The sequence below is a fragment of the Molossus molossus genome, unplaced genomic scaffold (genome assembly GCF_014108415.1).
Source record: "Molossus molossus isolate mMolMol1 unplaced genomic scaffold, mMolMol1.p scaffold_m16_p_22, whole genome shotgun sequence".
NCBI classification, from domain to species: Eukaryota; Metazoa; Chordata; class Mammalia; order Chiroptera; family Molossidae; genus Molossus; species Molossus molossus.
In genome coordinates, this window is record NW_023425358.1 from 28,652,687 (window position 1) to 28,672,889 (window position 20,203).

The 20,203-nt window shown below is 36.4% G+C and overlaps 1 protein-coding gene across 8 annotated transcripts in view; it reads left to right on the plus strand.

Annotated features, from left to right (window-relative positions):
• The window catches only part of TAOK3 (TAO kinase 3), a 161,390-nt gene that overhangs the window by 49,796 nt on the left and 91,391 nt on the right, over window positions 1-20,203 (plus strand). Inside the window, exons 1-4 of one of the 8 annotated variants that reach the window (XM_036277174.1) lie at window positions 10,472-10,520; window positions 16,130-16,236; window positions 17,908-17,997; window positions 19,215-19,291. The exons of 2 other annotated variants lie outside the window; for them this stretch is intronic. The gene's annotated coding sequence lies outside the window, so the exon portion shown is untranslated. Of the gene's footprint in view, window positions 1-10,471; window positions 10,521-11,129; window positions 11,283-16,129; window positions 16,237-17,907; window positions 17,998-19,214; window positions 19,292-20,203 lie in introns of those variants that run through there. 5 more of the 8 variants (XM_036277173.1, XM_036277177.1, XM_036277176.1 and 2 more) reach the window with 5 other exon arrangements.

The following is a 20,203-nucleotide window of genomic DNA, read 5'->3' on the forward strand; positions in this document are numbered from 1 at the left end:
CAATCAAATGATTCAAGTCCAAAGCATAGTATATAAAATTACCTTTTAAAGATGGAGCCTAGCCCTGGCTGGTGTGGCTCAGTTGGTTGTGCACCAATCTGTGCACAGAAGGGTTGTAGATTTGATTACCTGTCTGGGCCATGTACCTGGGTGGCCAGCTCAAACCCTGGTAGGTGCAGGAGGCAGCCGATTAATGTTTCACTCTCACATGGATGTTTGTTTGTCTATCTCTCTCTCTCTTTGTCAAAAATCTAAAAAAAAAAAAAAGTGGCCCTGGCTGGTTTGGCTCAGCGGTTAGAGTGTCGGCCTGCGGTCCTGAGAGACCCGGGTTCGGTTTCCGCTAAGGGCACGTACCTCGGTTGCAGTTTGTCCCCGGCCCTGGTCGGTTGTGCGGGTGGCAACCACTCGATGTGTTCCTTTCACGTCGATGTTTCTCTCTCTCTCTGTTCCTCTCTCTCCCTCCCACTCTACCTGAACAAAAAATGGAAAAATGTCCTCGGGTGAGGATTAAAAAAAAAAAAAAAAAAAAGTGGAGCCCTGGCCAGTTTGGCTCAGTGGTTGGAGTGTCAGCCTGTGGATCAAAGAGTCTTGGGTTTGATTCTGGTCAGGAGCATATGCGTTGGTTGCTGTTCAGTCCCCAGCCCTGGTCAGGTTGTGCAGGAGGCAACCAATCAGTGTGTCCCTCTTACATTGATGTTTCTCTCTCTTTCTCTCCATCCCACTCTATCTGAAGATAAATGGGAAAATATCCTTGGGTGAAGATTTAAAAAAAAATAAAGTAAAAAAGATGGAGCCTACCATTATGGCTTGGTTATTCTAGGCATAAATAATAGTATTTCTAAAATGAACATTAGTGTCCACTAAATAAAAGGTCAGTTCCATGTTAATTTTAGACTCAAGGACTTGAGGAAAAGATGTATGGATTTTTAAAAAATAAGAAATTTTACTTTATTCACAATCCTTAAGGATAAAATAAATCCAAGTAAAAAACAGTAGGTAAATTTGATATAAAGTTATTGGTAAAGGATAGAACATGAAAAATCAATTTAAACAATGACACAGGATCCTTTATACACTCTATTATTTTATGAAAACATGATGCCCTCTTAAATAAAAAGAGGACATAAAATCACTTAAAAGTAATTCCTATAATAAAATGTAAACATCAATCAAAGACTGATCTAATCTTTAGCTCTAATACAATAATGAATGTTATGACTATATCCAGAACATCAGGTTGGAATTCCCGGTCAGGGCACATACCTAGGTTGTGGGTTCGATCCCTGGTCAGAGTGTGTGTGGAAAGCAGCCAATCTATATTTCTTCTCACATCAACATTTCTCTCTCTCTCTCTCTCTCTCTCTCTCTCTCTCTCTCTCTCTCTCCCCCCCTTCCTCTCTCTAAAATAATTTCTTTTAAATGCCACAAATTAAAACAAACCAAAATACAGATTGTATTCATGTGACTTTCAATACTCAAAAGCCTTAGAACAGCAGAAATGATATTTATCAGAGGCTTATTTTAACATAGTCTTAATTTCTGATTACATTCATACATTCATTTTTAGAAAACATTGCAACCATGCAAACTTGTTGTACAATATTTAAGGAGTTCCTTACTTGTAAAGATAAATTATGGTAATTTTCCTAAACTGGTTTATGAAGAAGAAATCAAATAATCATTTCAAGAAGTCTAAGAAGAGGCATAATAATCCAAGACCAAGTAGTGAAGACCTCTTTTTGGTTAATATATTTTGTAGTTAGCCTCGTCAAGACAGTCTGGGTCTGTTCCCTTAGACCTTTGAGGGGTCTACTGATCAGTATGAGAAATATCACCAAATGTGAAATTTCTGGAGAGTAAAAACAAGAGAGAAGTAGGTTTGCTTTAGTGGAATTTCCCTCTAAGTGAACAAAATGTAATTCAGCCAGTTGAATCACTGAACTATTTTATTGCACTAGAACTCATAAAAGAATTTTGTTTGAAAAACACTGCTTGCCATTTCAACAACTTAAAACCATAGTCTGTTCAATCACTTCATAACAAACCAGTGTGGAGAATGACTTTGCTGAAACGATGCCAAACTCTCTTCAGTAAAGTGGAGTTGATATGAGGTAGCAAAAGGAAAGGGCAGGACCAGGAACATAAAGAAGAGTTAACTGCACTTTATTTATTAGCTAACATTTAAAATAGGAGAGCAATAAGGAGATAATTAAGAAATAATATGTGGAGTCATCTTCCAGAAAGTCAAAACCTAATTGAGATAAACCAATTCATATGACATAATATGAGACTTGTAAAGGAACATTAACACAGGAAAAATGATACATAGATAAAAGTCAATGCAAAAGAAACTTTTTCACATTTTTGTTGTATTGGAATTTAGTCTTTCAACAACCAATTTTTGCATGGGTACTATCTGTCAAACATTATTTCAGACATTGGAGATGCAACAGTGAACAAATACACTAGGTGTTTTAAAAGTTCACTTGGTACAGCATACGGAATATAGTCAGTAATATCGTAATAACTATATATGATACCAGATGGGTATTAGACTTATCAGGGGGATCACTTTGTAAATTATATAAATGTCTAAACACTATGCTATACACCTGAAACTAACATAAAATAATATTGAACTTCAAGTGTAATCGGAAAAAAAAAATTTTTTTAAGTATACTTAGTTTTGCCCAGGCAGTGTGGCTCAGTTGGTTGAGCGCCATCCCATGCACCAAGGCACCAACAGTTTGATTCCAGGTCAGGGCACATGCCTGGGTTTCAGTTTTGATCCCCAGTAGTGGGTGTGTGGGAGGCAGCCTTTGGATGTTTCTCTCTCTCTTCCTTCCCCTCTCTCTAAAAAATAAATAAAAACACTTTTTTTTTTTTAACAAAGTACTTTTTTTTTTTGGTACGGTCAGTTGGCCCTTGAGATAAAATGGGATGGTGGTATTGAAGATACGATCACTGATAGTGGAGCACAGCCCACTTGTCTTCCCCTGAGATGTCAGCACACACTGTATGCAGTTATGAAGAATACTTTTACGGAATGGGGGTGTGATGATAAGATTTTCACTTGCAGAAAACATTTTGCTCTAGCCTCATAAAATCTTGAGAAGTCATCATAGTTAAATAAAAATAATATGTCTGTTCTCACGTCTCTTAATACCAAGGGTATTAAGATATTAGCGTTGAATACTTGTTCACTCATTGGTGACCAATATGTGTAGAAGATGTTTTCTTTTTCAAGTGTATCTTAAGTATTTCTTGCTTTGCCATAGTTTACAAAGAAATGACTAAGTATTAGCTGCCCTTGTCTCTTCCTTTTCATTGACTTCTTCCCTCTTTCCTTCAGGCAAGCACAGATTTTTATCTATCTACAGAGACCTATACTTCACCCTGCTACTCTTTTTTGTTTTACTTTAGTGTGCCTATAAAATTTGCCCCTAATTTCATTTTCTTCCCCACCTCAATCCAAACCCAGCCCCATATCAGTGATACTAAAACAGTTTTCTCAAAGATCATCAGTAATTTCCATTTCGCCAACTTTAATGGTCTTTTCTAAATCCTTATTTAACTTGCCCACTTGATCTTTTTAGACAGTCTCCCACCTTGTGTATCCCTTAAGGAGGTCAGTGAAAGCACAGCATAATGCCTGACACAAGAAAGTACTCAACAAATATGTTGGCTGACTCTGAACTGAATATGACTTTATACTCTGTGGTTTATTCCAGCTGAATGCCTTATACATTATAGATACACAGTGTACTTTGATTTGTTTTACGTATGAGTGAATGCATGAACTTGTCACTTCTTCTCTGTCTCCCTTCATGGTTCTTCCTCTTTCTGACCTCAAACATATGCTTAGGAAATTATATATTAGTCATTGTGTTAAAGGCTTTATATTCATTATATCCATTCTTTTTCACAACCACTTGATATGGTAGTTACTCTTATTTCTCTTTTACAGATGAGGAAAATGAGACTTAGAACTCTTAAATGACTTATTAGGTAAAGCCACCAATTAAACTAATTGAGATTTCCTAGAGGGCTCAGATATTAGCTCGCTGCCCTTTGCACGCACACTTCTCTCCTTTATAGCGCCCGTTCATTCTCCTGATCTCAGTTAGCAGTCGTACGCTAGAGGCACTGAAATCAACGCCTTTAAGAATTGACATTCTATCCCATTTCTTTAACTGTTTGCACCGGGCTCTCTTGCTATCATGTTAAACTCAACCTGTGTGAAACAGAGCTCTTTAGTATTACCTCAATTGTACTCCCTTTTAGTGATTTAGTTAGTGACAGTCTCATGATCTAAATCACTCAGACTTGAAACCATCTTTAACTTCTCTTTTCCATTTTCTTATCCTAAATTACATTAACTGATACAGTACTATTCCCAAGGATACACAGCTACATGACTAACCCTTACATGTGTCTACCACAGGTGGAAAAGTCAATCTGGCAAGTGACTTTATTACTTCCCTTTAGTTAATAATTTACTTATTGTCCCCTGTCATTTTAGAAACATGAAAAAACTGATAGTTGTTGGAAATTTTATACTTATTTGAAACAATTTTCCCAGGATCTTACATACTGGATAAATGACAAACACTGCTAACTTAACAATTTTTCCTACAGGTAGGGAACATTTTGTTTTTGCTAGGTAGTTATTCAGAAACCTCCAGCTGAAATCCCCTTTGGTTCCATTGGGTAGAACTGGGTTACATGCTTACCCCTAGGTCATTCACTGGCAATGACAATGAAAATTACCATAACTAGCTTATACCTATTAAGGTTTATTTTGTGCTGTATCACAAGACCAAAAATTGTTCTATGGGAAGAATAATGGGAGGAAATGACTGTTAGGTAGGTCACCAACAGGCAGGGTCTGCCACAGTATTCTTTCTTCATTTTGGATTTATCTAATGCATATTATCTGCATCTTGGCAAGCCATCTTTCTGAAAGTAAATATTGTGACTGTCTTCTTCAAGAATGGGCTACAACATACGGAATGTTTAATATAAGAGATACTTTGAGGAGTTAGAAAAATATTATTCCTGTTCCTTTAAGAACATGCCATTTATAGGAGTATCAATATACATAGAAAACAGGAACTGTCATTTTATTGTATTAACAATAATAGCTAACAAATTTATTAAGTGTGACTTGAAATGTGATAGTAGCCTGCCTATTCATGCAATCCCTATACCAACCTATGAGGTATGGGTATTTTTATTATTGCTATTTACCAATGGAAAAAAATGAGGCATGGAGAAGAGATTCAGTTACTTGACTGAGTCAGAGGCAGAAGCATACTTCAAACACAGGAAACCTTGCAGCAGAATTAATGTTCTTAACTAGCATGCTAAACTGCCTTCAGTGGTTGGCAATAGAGACAAGAAAGACAGTGACAAAACCTATACTGTCATTCATTCATTCAGGCTGTCGACCTATTTTTTTCTCTTGCTAACATTTTTCCTCTGCCTCCTGTCCCCTTGAACAGAGTGTGGGTATGATCCGTATGTTGAGGATATCACAGGTCACTCTAATTTCCTTTCTTGATCTGTGCAAAAAGTCATGCTTTGTTTTAATTTTCCACTTTGAGATGAGTGATGAGAGGCAGAGGATGACAAAAGACTGAAAGCACAGAAATATTCTAAAAGAGGCATTCTGAATTTAAAATTTTGTTCACAAGTAATGTGTAATTCTGTGAAAGTTAAAAGGGGTATAGATAGTCTGAGAAGAAAAAATATGATCACAATATGATCATCTCCAGCCTTTCTTTCGATGCCCTCATCCTTATTATGCTTTGAACTCCGACATATTCTGACCACAACTTTGGGCTTTAACAACTGCACATTTAAATAAAAAAAAAAAGTATCTTTGCTGAAGTACCACCATTCATGAATTCTCCTAGCTTTAGATAGTCTGAGAAGAAAAAATATGATCACAATATGATCATCTTTAGCCTTTCTTTTGATGCCCTCATCCTTATTATGCTTTGAACTCGGACATATTCTGACCACAACTTTGAGCTTTAACAACTGCACATTTAAATAAAATAAAAAAGTATCTTTGCTGAATCACCACCATTCATGAATTCTCCTAGCTTTGAGGACGAGTCTAAGACAAAGTACTAGTTTGCTTGTGGTGCAAAGGGTCCTTAAAATTTCCATAAAGCACTTAAGCAAACTTTTATTATCCAGTGTCCTTTGTATCAGGCACCCTGCTAAGTGCTAGAGGTTTTTTTGTTTGTTTTTAACCTTCGCCAGCTATTTTGCTTTGTTTCCACCTCTTTGCCGCTGTAATCAAGCCTTCCTGATGGTGACATTTGCAGCTGCTTGTGGCATTATACTATCTAACATTTATCAAGCACCAAGGAAGCACAGGTAGGTATGAATAGTAGTGGACAGAACACAAAAATGTAAAATGGACTAAAACATGAGGCCTGGATGAAGAACTGGTTTTGGTCATTTCTGATTGTATAAGAGAGGTAAAAAAAAAAGAGGAAGGGAGGGTCCTAAAAAATGAGAAAGATGAGCAGAGAATGAGGAAATGATTAGATCACGGACACAGATAATTGTTGAGGAACAGAAATAGCAGAATTCAGGAAGAAAAGAACAACTTGCAAAACATCCTTCAATATACTAAAGATTTTTCAATCTGTGTGTATTTAATGTGGCGAGATTATTTAGAGAACTAATTTGCTCTGAGTTCATCTTTCCTGAGGCTGAGTCTTAGGTTTGTGAGTTTTGTTCACTATTCTTAATCCTCGCCTCTTTGGTACTCAACTCCCAACCACACACAAACACACAGTCTCTCAGAATTATCTCTTTTATCACTTGATATTCAGCTCACATTTACTTTCTCAGACTTTTGGAAGTTACCACTCAGACAGATGCAAATTCAGTATTATGCCTGCCAAAGTGCTGAGCAGAAGAGAGACTTTCTTTTACACCTTCCATCTTTAGAGCTTTTGGTCCTTTAGAGCTGTTCTTTCAATCTTTGCTAAATAGTAAATGGGGAGATTGTTGTTGTGCAGATGAACAAGAGGGCATTTGCATTACTGAGCTTGCTGTTTCTAGTTTTAAAAAGATTCTTTACAATTTCCTTATCAGCAAAGGAATCGCCTTGATTTCTTTTGATGATGTTTCCCAGCTAATATTCTAGAACTAGCACAGAAGCAATTCATACTCTCTTGAAATGGCTCTTGCGCAGAAATCCTGCTTGATTTGTACTTATTAGGCTTTAATTGCAGGGTTAAGAGGATGCGTGGAAAAAGAAGCAAAAAATACCCACTGCCCTCAAATTGAGCTCCATCAAAACAGCTTGACTCCCTCAACAGAGACTTGTAGGAATACATTTATATCTGTAAGGGTTTTTTTCCTAGTTGTCAGCCACAAAGAATAAACGCTTAAATTTTTCAAAAATAACCTTTGGTAATTTAAACTGAGCACAAATAAACCTCTGTTAATAATAGTTCACAAAATTGTGAGAAACCATAAGTACCTTAGACCTATAAAAAGCATCTCAAAACACATTTTGAGCCTTTTTTGATTTGCCATTATGAGCTATTATCTTTTTTTAATGTGTACTATATTCTTATCTCAAGATAGCTGTGAAAAACAAAAAGATTTTGACTGTTTTGTATTAAACTGAGAAAGTTTACCAATATGAAGGGAGAGAAAACAGTACTGAAACAAGTGAATATTTTCCAAGGTTTGGTAAGATTTTAATGTTTTATATATTTGAGGGTTCTGATTTTTCATTTATTTTAACTTTTTTTGTATAATTATTGTTTGAATTTAATCTTACATAATCTTTAACTACTTGACCTTTTATAAAACTAGGACCAGTATCATCTATGTGTTTAAAAATTAGAGTACAGCCCTGGCCAGTTTGGCTCAGCGGTTAGAGCGTCGGCCTGCGGTCCGGAGAGATCTGGGTTCGGTTCCCGCTAAGGGCATGTACTTCGGTTGCAGTTTGTCCCCGGCCCTGGTTGGTCGTGCGGGTGGCAGCCACTCGATGTGTCCCTTCACGTCGATGTTTCTCTCTCTCTCTCTCTGTCTCCCCCCCCCCCCCCCCCGCTCTATCTGAACAAAAAATGGAAAAATGTCCTCGGGCGAGGATAAAAAAAATAATAATAAAAAAAATAAAATAAAATAAAAATTAGAGTACAGGTTAATGACCTACTTTGAAATGGCAAAATTTTAAAAGAGGAAACAAAACATTTTTAACTAGTTAAATTGCCCAAATCTTACTACCAAAATTAGTGCTTCTTTTCTAACTTAAACACTTCTAGGCATACTGATTAAAATGAAATTATTTGGAACACTGGGAGGTAGAGAAGGAAGTGTTAAATTGTGGGGTTTTTTTCTATTTTATTTAAATTTAAATAGTTGACTCTGATTAAAGGTATTGCTTTGAAAAAAGTTTAGTTTTATAAACATGGACTTGAATTTATGGGGAGAGGGGCAAGGGTAAATTCAGTAATAGCGTTATAAAAAGTTCCCATCTCCTTTGCAGCTTTCCGTTGCCTAGCATACTTTTCTTCTTTCCTATGAATGTAAATATAATTTTAAAATCATAAAAATACAGTGAAAGAAGAGCCTTGTTTGCAATTTCATCTTGTGCGTTGCAATTCAAAGTGTAGTCCATGGACCATTAACAGTGTGGCCTGGGAGCTTGTTAGAAATATAGCCTCTGGCCTCAGACCTCCTGACAGAGTGGGCATTTCAACAAGATACCCAGGTGATCAATGCATATCAAAGTTTGAGAATTACCAGTGTAGTACTTGACAATTTGATACACTTGAGAATGGTTGCTAAGCATCCATTTTATTTTTAGTGACCTCTATAAGCATCCAAAGTAGTATTAATTGGACCATTTTAGACTAATATGTTTTCACCAATTAATAATTTATTGTGCCCTGGTTGGTTTGGCTTAGCAGTGAGCGTTGGCCTGAGGACTGAGGGATCATGGGTTCGATTTCAGGTCAAGGACAAGTACCTGGGTTGCAGATTCGATCCCCAGCCCCTGTCGGGATCGTGCAGGAGGCAACCAATCAGTGTGCCCCTCCTACATCATTGTTTCTCTCTCTCTCTCCCTCCCTTCCACTCTGTCTAAAAATCAATGGGAAAATATCCTCAGGTGAGGATTAAAAAAAAAAACAACTATTGTTCAAAAGAAACTGAGAATACCTTGGAATTTGAGACTTTGTAAGGAAGGATCGAAATATGGAGTGACTCCCTGTTTCTAAGAAATAGTTTGGCTTAAAATAAAAAGCATCTTATATGTGGTTATATAACCTGACATTAACAACTGTGTTATCTGCATCCTTGAATATTATTACATTTTTGTTATACTTTAAAGAGCATGCTTTATCTGAAAAGACACTAGTTCTTTGGGGTTCTTAATAGAATTTTGCAGATCACTTTTTACCATGCAATTGATTCACTATAAGAACAAAATTTGAGTATCTCCTTTTAGTCTTGTAACAAATATTTCCTGAGAAAATAATACAGTGAATAGGAAAGACCAGAGAGAAACAATAAAAATGCAAATAAACATGTAAATAAAATAATTTCAGATAAGTTCAAGTTCTGTGATGTAAAGTAAATAGAGTGATGATGGTCAGTGAGGGGGAGAAAAAATAAGGGTGATCTGGGAGGCCCTCTTTAGGTGGTATCATCTGCACAGAGATCTCAAAGTCAAGGGCCCTGTGAAGCTCTGAGGAATGAAAAGAAAGCCTGTATGGCTGAAGCGTGGCAAAAAGGAGCAGAGAATGAAGTGGAATGCAGTCAGGAAATTAACGAAGGGCCAGATCACATAAAGTTTAGCATCGTGGTATTTGATTGATAGTTGTTATAGTATGACATCTCTTTATTTACTAGTGATTGGTATCTGAGATTTTAAAAACTCATGCTTTAAATAAGTCAGTCAGAGAAAAACAAATACCATATTATTTCACTTATCCGTGGAATCTAAAGAACAATATAAATGAACAAACAAAATTGAAACAGACTCTTAGATACAGAGAGAGAACTGGTGATTGCCAGAGAGGAAGGGGGTTAGGGGACTGGGTAAAAGACATGAAGGGACTAAGAAGCACAATCTGGTAGTTACAAAACAGTTTCAGGGATATAAGTAAAGCATAGAGAATATAGCCAATAATACTGTGATAACTATGCATGGCGCCACTTAGGGTACTGAAAATATCAAGGGGAACACTGTGTAAAGTATATGATTGTCTAACCACTAACCTATGTACCCGAAACCAATACAAAATAAAATTGAGAGAAAAAAAACTAACAAACTCATGCTTTAAGCCCTTCACCTTCCATTCTAGTTCTCAGGGCAACTTTTTACCTTGTTCGCTTCTGCTGAGACCAATATCAATCACTTTAAAAATTATTAATCAATCACTTTAAAAATTATTAATCAATCACTTTAAAAATTATTAATCACAAGGAAGAAGAAACTTTTCCAGGGGTACCAAACTCAAGACTGGAGAGATAAGGTAAATAGATAAAGCTTTAGAATGTAAGACCACAGTAGTAGTAAAAATTGTGGCATAAGAAATGGTGCATGTCCTCCTAAAGGCAGTCAAATATGTCATTGTTATCTATTTTCCAAAACAGTATACTAGCCAAGCAGGACAGTGGCTTTATTCATTGGTCAGTTTTGCTTCCTAAATACAGTTGTTTAGAATTCATATTCATAGATAATGATCCAGTTCTGCCTATCTGTATTAAGTTTATAATAGCTGCTCAATAGCTAGATGTGTTTAAGCTAAATGTGGTTTCACATATTCATTCTTTTTTAATTCTTTAGGTGTTGTATACTAAAGAATGTCCAAACCTATAGAAAAAATTTTATAAGAATTCGTTTGAGCCATATTGAGAACATGCCTAAAGCAAGACCTCAATAGATTGAGAAAATGCTCCTGAGAATGGCAGTTTTGCATTCCCTTTTTTACATTTAGAATCAAAGGAGAAAATGTAAGAAAGGGTACAAGAAATCCATTGGTGGTAGATTAAGGAGAGTGGGAGAAAGCAAAGAGGGGAGAGGGAAATCTCTGGGATTGGATAAAAGGCAAAATGGAGAGATACATACTTTTTTTACACAGATGTGTGCAGGACAGTTAACATTTAACATTGCATGAGATGGTATGCAGGCTACAAGATGGCATGAATTTTGGTGCACCTGCTCTCTCCTGAGGGTAGTTATGCCTCCAAGGCATCTCAGCAATGGAAGTGAAGATCACTCTGGCATTTCAAAGGTATGTTATCCTAGATGCACAAGAACAATGGACAGGACTCTATTAAGGTAAAGATTAACCTTTTACTAAGGAAGCTATAGGCTTGGGCTTAACCACTCACCATGACCTACCCAGTTGGGAATTTATGGTCAGATGTGGTTGCTTTTGGTCACTGAGCTTGTCAGGCCTGCTATGTAGCCTCTTTTTCATTCACAATTAATACTTTGGCATTTTAAAAAGTTTTAATATGCATATAGAACAACTGCATATTATATAGTAAAAATATCACACATCTTATAGGAAAATAAACTGAGGTATAGAGCCTTAGATGTTATATTGTCAATCAAAATTAAACTTCTGTTTATGGTTAAATGGATGGCCTTAGATGTTATATTGTCAATCAAAATTAAACTTCTGTTTATAAAATAGAGGAGACTGCTGGTCCGCCCATCTCATTTCTTGTGTTTGTTTGTTTGTTTGTTTTTTCAAACATACAGAACAGTTATAAGATTTAAAAAAGAGCCCTGGCCGGTTTGGTTCAGCGGTTAGAGAGTCAGCCTGCGGTCCAGAAAGACCCGGGTTCGGTTCCCGCTAAGGGCGCGTACCTCGGTTGCAGTTTGTCCCCGGCCCTGGTTGGTCGTGTGGGTGGCAGCCACTCGATGTGTCCCTTTCACGTCGATGTTTCTCTCTCTCTCTCTCTTCCTCTCTCTCCCTCCCACTCTATCTGAACAAAAGAATGGAAAAAATAAATAAATAAATAAATAAAGCCCTGGCCAGTTTGGCTCAATGGTTAGAGCGTCGGCCTGCGGTCCAGAGAGACCCGGGTTCGGTTCCCGCTAAGGGCACAAATTTCGGTTGCAGTTTGTCCCCGGCCCTGGTTGGTCGTGCAGGTGGCAGCCACTCGATGTTCACGGCGATGTTTCTCTCTCTCTCTCTTCCTCTCTCTGCCTCCCACTCTATCTGAATAAAAAATGGAAAAATGTCCTCCGGTGAGGGTAAAAAAAAAAAAAAAAAGACCCATATACCTTTTACCTAGATTCACCAAATTTTAAGATTTGGCTTTTTTGCTTTTATCATTTTCTTTTTTTCATTCCCCTGAAGCATATCTCTCTCTTTCTCTCTCTCTCTCTCTCTCTCATTGTGCACACACATGTATGTGATATGGTCATTTTCCAGAATATCATATATCATACCAGGGCATTCTAGGGGACCTGTCTCAATTGAAATATGAAGATAATGTCTTAGCTGCTGCCTAGTCTAATCATATCATGCCCATTCCTCCCACTTCTTAGACTGGAAAGTGACTAAATATCTCCACTTAGACAATCAAGATATGAAAAGCCTAATTCCTGATCATCTTTCCCTACCTAGCCTTTTCCTCTTGACCATTTTCATTCTCAGTTGATGGCAGCTCCATTTTTCCCCTGTTTGTTTTGACCAAAAACCTTGAAATCATTCTTACTGGTTTTTTAAAAAATATTCTCAACATAAGCAAATCAGTACCTCAGCAAATCCAGTATCTGTCATACAGCAACATGGATGAACCTCAAAATCACAATACAGTGACAAAAGCCAGATAAAAAGAATATATACAGTATATTCTATATAATTACATTTCTATGAAACTTCATTTTTATTAATTAATTTATTTTTGTTACAGATGTTTCTCCTTTTTCCCCCACTGATTCCCCCTCCCCCTCCCTCCCCACCCTGTCCTCAGCTTTGTTGTCCATGTCCATTGTTCATGCATACATGCATACATTTCCATGAAACTTTAAAGGATGCCAACTAATCTATAGTGACAGACAGAAGATCAGTGTTTGCTTGGGGGACTAGAGTTGGAGGGAGAGACTTATTGCAACAGAGCAAAAGGAAATGTTTGAAGGATGGAAATGTTTCCTTGATTGTGGTGATGATTTTATAAGCATATACACCTGACAAAACTCATTAAAGTGTACATTTTATATGGGTACAGTTTATTATATTTATAGTTTATATTCATAATTTAATAAAATCGGCATACACACACGCACGCGCGCACGTGCATCAATTCTCACCATTTCCAATGCTATTTCTTTGGTATGAGCCGCCATCATATCTCACCTGGGTTATTATAATAGCCTTCTAACTAAACTTCCTGCTTTTACCTTGTCCCTCAGTTTACTCTCCACGTAACAGAGTTATCCCTTAAAATATAAGTCCGATTGTGATGCTTCTCTCCTCAAAACCCTGCAGTGGCTTATTCTCGCTTTGAGTAAAACCCAGAATCCTTACAATAATCTCTAAGGTCCTGTATGACCTGCTCCCTTCCCTTTTCTGCTCTGGTCTTGTCTCCCACTACTCACCCTTTGCACATTCTGCTCCAGCCACATTCCCTTACAGCCTTTGTACTAGCTATTCCCTCTGCCTAGAAAGCTCTTCCCTCAGATATTGGCACTTTCTGTATCTCCTTCCAAATTTGAGAGCATTCAAATATCACCTTCTCAATGAGGAAGTCTATTCTGATCACCCGATTTAAAGTTGCAGTTCAGTTCCAAACCCCTAACATTCCCAATCCCCATCCTGCTGTTTTTCTTTTTCCAAAGCGTCCATCATTCTTTTATTATAATAATTTACTCTATCATATTTATTATTGTCTATTTCTCTCTGGTAAAATTTTAGCACCACAGAGTAGAGAGATTTGTTTTGTTTCTCAAAGTGAGTAGGGTTTTTTCTTTCCCCAAGTGCTTAAGCTGGCACCTAGTAGGCATTAAATAAATACTTGTGAAATGAATTATGAATTAAGTTGAAATCCATGTATTTAAAAATCACACTGCTACTCAAGAGCAGAAGAAGAGAAGGATCACTTCTGTATGGAGGAAAAGAAGAGGAAACTTACTTTCTAGTTGATGAGCCCTATATGTTCACAGTAAACTGTTGTTATCATATCAGATAGAGATGCTATCTGTAATAGTAAAAGTACAAATTGTCCATGGAAAAAAAGGCATTCAATGGAAAGTAACCCCACAGGGTGATCTGATAATAAATTCCCTACTGGGCAGGTCAAGTAGGTAGTCACACCCCAGGCATATAATTTAGTAAAAGGTTTATCTTTGCCTTAAGCAAGCCCTGTCTATTGTTTCTGTGCGTCTAGGTCAACACACCTTTGAAATAAGCCATAACCACCCCCAAGAGGGCACATGGTCTGGTTAACTGTCCTGTGATCCAGTCCCTACTTTGCTTTTTCCCACTTCTGTGTCCTCTTCCTTATATTCCCTCCTTAATTTCAAATGCATAAAAGAAACTGCAAAACTGTCCTTCTCTGGAGCATTTGAGACCTTGCTTCCCAGCATGTGTCATCAGTTTTGGCTCAAATAAACTCATAAAAATACTCTATAGCTTTGGACATTCCTTAGGTCGACAAAATAAAGAGCCGAATGACAGTTCAGGCTATATATGGGAAAGGTTGATGGCAAGGTATAGGAGATGATTGAATTTACTACTGGTATCATTATTTGCTTATGTAGCTCATCTCTCCTTCTATGTTTTAAACACCTTAAAGATAAAATTTTACTATGTATTGCTAACACTCTTCAGGATACTAATTAAAGTTCAGTTCCTTTTACACTCTCTCTACCACTCAAAGTTAATTTAAGAACTTGGAGATATCCCAAGTCAGTTGTTATAGGACTATTTACTTTTTTTTTAAAGCAGTTTAATATTGATTTTTTTTTGTATTTATTTGTATATTAGCTAGAACAGATAGAGATCCACATACTTCTGAAAAAGGCAGGTCCTTTGAGAGAATTGCTGGAACAGTGTAAGGCAACTTTCAACGGCGATAAACTGCTCTAACATGTATTCTGTCAATATATGTGGATGCTTGCCCTATCTGCCAGTACAAAGCAAAATTAGAAGTGACTAAGAATGCTGAGTTATCCTTTCAACATTAGAAATTAGGCCAGGGTTCCAAGTTTGAAATGCTAACTTTCTGGGGTATAACGGAATCTCTGAAAGCCCCAGGACAGGGTAACCTCCGAAAATTTTGGAATATTAGGCTTCCCTTGTCTTGAATTGGCTACACTATTTTTCACTGAGCAGAAATTCTCAATGATAACATTGCCTTCTTTTTAAAGCACGAAGTAAAAAGAAAGTTTAAGTGGGAGGGGCTTGACTTTCTGGTTTGGCCTTGGGTAAAGCAAATCAAAATGATTAAATGGTTAGTATTCAGGAATATTGTAGGCTAGATTAAATCCTTTATAATTTATCGAGTCATTAATTTGGGATATCTTTCATAGAGTGATTTAACTGAAAACTGTACTATAATGGTTAAGGAACTATGCTTGAGGTAGACCATCTAGATTTGAAAAACAGCTCTATAAAACATTAGCTCTGTGAAGTTGGGCCTAGATTTTTATCTGTAAAATGAGATCAATAATTCTAACTCTTTCGTAGTGTTAAGAGTTAAATGAGGTAATACACAGTGCCTGGCACCTAGTGAACATTGAATAAATGTTAGCATGGTGATGGTGATGATTACATTACACTAGGTTCTAATGAAAGGAACTCTTCTTTCTATCTTTATTGCTGGTAATAGTCTAAAATAAATGTTTCCTGCATTTTTTTTCTATTTTATTTGTTCCAAGATTAGTTATTTTATCAAAGGCAACAATGAATGTTAAAAAAAATCCTAATGAAAGACTGAATTAATGCCTATAAACCAATATAAGTGATATTTTAGCCTTGCTGACTGAAGGCAGGCCTAAGTAGTGGATTCTAAACTACCTAATACAAAGATAACCATGTATTATGATTGTCCACATGGAAGAAATATTGTAGAGCAGGATTAAATTTTTAATATGTAATATAGATTTTATTTCAATTTTTAGAAACTAATAATGTAGACAGACTCCAAGGGTTTCTAGATGTTTAAATGGAATGATATGAAATGCCACACCTCCAAGACATTCGTTGAAAGAAATAGGTTCTTAAACAAGTAAGTTGGGAGTGCTGATAATTCTGAAATGATTGACATTTGGGTACCATATTGTTCAATAACATAGTAAGTTTCTAAAATAAAGGTCAGATTTATTTAAAGTAAAGCAACCTGTAGAAATAGTAATTTTGAAATAACAGCAATAGTTACTTGCTTAACAAAAATACTGACCGTAATATTCCTTAAATTATAAATGCCTTAGTACACGTAATATATGACTTAGCATTTTTTGGACACATGTAGTGTGCAGCTAGTATGTTCAACATTGGTGATATAAATATGATCCCTGCCCTCTAGCAAAATATGGTCCTAATGGGGAGACATTTACCTAAGACAACCTACATCTTGTGTTTGTACTGTGTATATAAGAAATGTTTACATCTCAATGAGTGACTGTAATTAAAAGATGCATGTTTTCAACTGGAAAAAATAAAATAAAAGAGATGCTTACAGCATCTTTCTATGGGACATAAAGGAAAATGACCCATCCAGCTTCAGAGAGTCAGGAAAGTTTCCCTGAAGTGGTACTATCTAAGCTGTTTCTTGAACAAATTCTAGTGATCTAGGAAGAAGAAAGGTGTTGCCGACAGGTACATCACATCCCAAGGAAGTAGTTTGAGATAGCTGGGCTGCCCAGTGTGATGCCTCAGAGTTCCTAAAGACAGGGTTCAAGAGCAGACAAGGAGCAGATCACATTTGCCATCTATCTACAAGGAGTGTGGATGTTATATCCTGTACTTGTTGGGATTAAAGGGTTTTAAGCTGGAGAACGGCATGGTCAGATTTTACTTTCAGGTTGATAATGCTGGCAGTAGTATAGAGGATGGATTTCATTCATAAACAGCTATAAAAAGTTTTTTAAATCAGGTAGCACTATAGAGAGCTGTTAGGGTTCATTCAGCTTCTAAATTTAAAGTAAATTACTCAAGACTGAAAAAATTGCTTTAAATACCTGAGCAAGAAAGTACTTGTAATCACTTATATCTTGTGAAACTTACACATTTGAAGTTCATATTCAGAGGCAGTATTGTTGAAAGATCAAATAAATATAAAGAGTCTTTGGAAACAGATTTTACACTTACTAAGCACATGGAAATAAAAAGATTTTACACTTAATCAAGTATGTGCATTCTAGTTACCTTATTTGTGTGTGCTTTTTAAGTTATTGGATGGAGACTTATGAAATAATTATAACTTTTTTCTTCTATTTCAAAGAATACCATTTCTACCCAATTCTTTGAATTATCAAGATATATTTTGAAAGGAGAATGATTATTAAAGGATTGGTTTTTTTAGCTACTTGAAAGAGAATATATTTTGGCTACTAATTTAGTAGTCATTTAAAAATTGTTCAATCTCGGTCTTCTCTGTCTGCTATATCAAAATATCACAGACTAGGTGGCTTAAACACAGAAATGTATTTTCTCACCTTTCTGGGAAGACCAAGGTGCCAACCAATTAGGCTTCTGGTGAGCTCTTTCTTCCTGGCTTGCAGAATGGCTACCTTCTGGAGTTGTGCTCACAAGGCCTTTCCTCCTTGCATGTGTGAGGTGAAGGAGAGAGAGATCTTTTCTCTTTCTTTTCTTGTAAAGTCACCAATCTTATTGAATTAGGACTCAACCATTAATGACTTAATTTAACCTTAATTACTTTCCCTGTCTCTAAATACAGCTAGTCACATTGGGAATTAGAATTTCAAAATCTGAATTCAGTTCATAGTGAAGCCCCAGTAGACCTTTTTCTTAAAAGGTTCATTTTAATGTAAGTATACACAATTTAATCTTGAAGTTTTGGGGTTCCTAAATCTGATTGTGCTTAAGAAAAAAATTTATTTTCATAACAACAAAGTGGAGACAAGATAGAGTGGTCCCAAACAAACAACAACAACAAAAGAACTCACTAATAGCTGTGACATTTTCAAAAAATTGTGTGTCAGATAATCCTTCATTAGCTGTAAGAAGGTTTATTTTCAAAGCTGTTATTTCTGCATGTTCTATTATCTCCAAAGCCTGGCATTGTAATCTTGTAGCAGGGAGTCAAAAGTTATAAATACAGGGCTCTCAGAGTGCCTTCATGTATTTGGTGATCAGTGGGGGTAAAATTTGCAGAAGCTAAAGGTGTTAATATCTTGAGTTTTCCTTTTATTTGACTTTGGCACACTTGAAATTAAATCAATTGCTCGGAATTTTAGTTACATTGAACTCAGGGCATTTTTGTGTATATGAATCCGAATAAAAGATTTAAAAACCAAGCAACATGCCAGGATCATAGACTTTTATGGTTGAAATGGAACTTAGAAATTGCCTTGAGTAGCCCCAAGACCAGGAAAAAAGTCAGCTAGTTCATTTTATTACTATAGTGCATGTAATTTTTTAAAAATACATATCCAAAGACAGGGAACTTCTTTTGTTTAATAATTGACATGAAGCAAAAACCAGAGTCATATAAAAATCTAAATTTTATTTCTGATAATATTATTTTGACTATTCATCTCAATTAGTTAAACTTAGGGAAGTCATTTTAACCTTCTGATTATACATAAAATGGAATGAATGCTTAATTATAGAAATATAATACTGTACTTAGCACTTATCTTAACATCACTAAGAATTCAACTGTGGAATATTTCCTCAAGATTTTATTCTCAGCTTTCTCTTCTCTCTGCATTCTTTGCCTGAGTTACCATGGTTCTTTCTAGAGTTTTTTATCTACCTTGTACAAATAATTCTAGATCAGAATCTCTAGCTGTTATCTTTCCTGAATTCCAACCTCCATTTCTTTCTACTTGCTATATACATCTCTACCTGGATGCCCATCTAGCACTTAAAAGTCAGTTTGGCTAGAAAACACCCATTATGTTTTTCCCATTAAACTTATTCCTTTTGCTAAATTTCCTATTTTTGTTCATAGAAAATTATCTTCCCTGTTAGTTGTTGTTAGAGTCTCAGAGCTAACTTTGATTCCTGTGTCTTTTCTAGGCTATACTACCAATTGCTGACTATGCCACATTATTACCATGCCATTCTTGCATCCAGATTCTTGAAGCCATGGCATGGTATCTGCCTTCTGCTTTCAATTTTATTGCCAACATTTTTAGAATAAGACTGTCATTCTTGTTTGGTAACCCTAACCTAACCACCCTGCTCTTGTTGCCTTCTATTACAATTGAATCTTTTAAAAATATTTTAACTCTTTTGCCCTGGCCGGTTTGGCTCAGCGGTTAGAGCGTCGACCTGCGGTACAGAGAGACCCGGGTTCGGTTTCCGCTAAGGGCACGTACCTCGGTTGCAGTTTGTCCCCGGCCCTGGTTGGTCGTGCGGGTGGCAGCCACTCGATGTGTCCCTTCACATCGATGTTTCTCTCTCTCTCTCTTCCTCTCTCTCCCTCCCGCTCTATCTGAACAAAAAATGGAAAAATGTCCTCGGTTGAAGATAAAAAAAATAAATAAATAAATAAATAAATAAAAATATTTTAACTCTTTTCATTACAAAGAGATATATGGTCAGTGGAGAAAATATAGAAAAGAAAAAGAAAACAAAATGCCTCTATCTCCAGTACCCAAAGATAATCACTATTAACATCATGGTCTATATTCTTCTAATTATATTTCTATAATGTGTATATGTTTTGAAACAAAATGTTTCCAGCCCAGCCTGTCTATTACTGCCAAACAACTAGACTATTATTCTTTCTTCTTATTGAGATATAATTGACATATAACTTTTCTTTTTAATCCTCACCCAAGGATATTTTTCTATTTATCTTCAGATAGAGTGGGATGGAGAGAGAGGGAGAGAAAGGGAGAGAGAGTGAAACATCGATGTGAGAGGGACACATTGATTGGTTGCTTCCCGCATGAACTTAACCAGGGCCAGGGACAAACTGCAACTGAGGTACATGCTCTTGGCCAGAATTGAACCTGCGACTCATTGGTCAGCGGGCTGATGCTCTACCACTGAGCCAAACC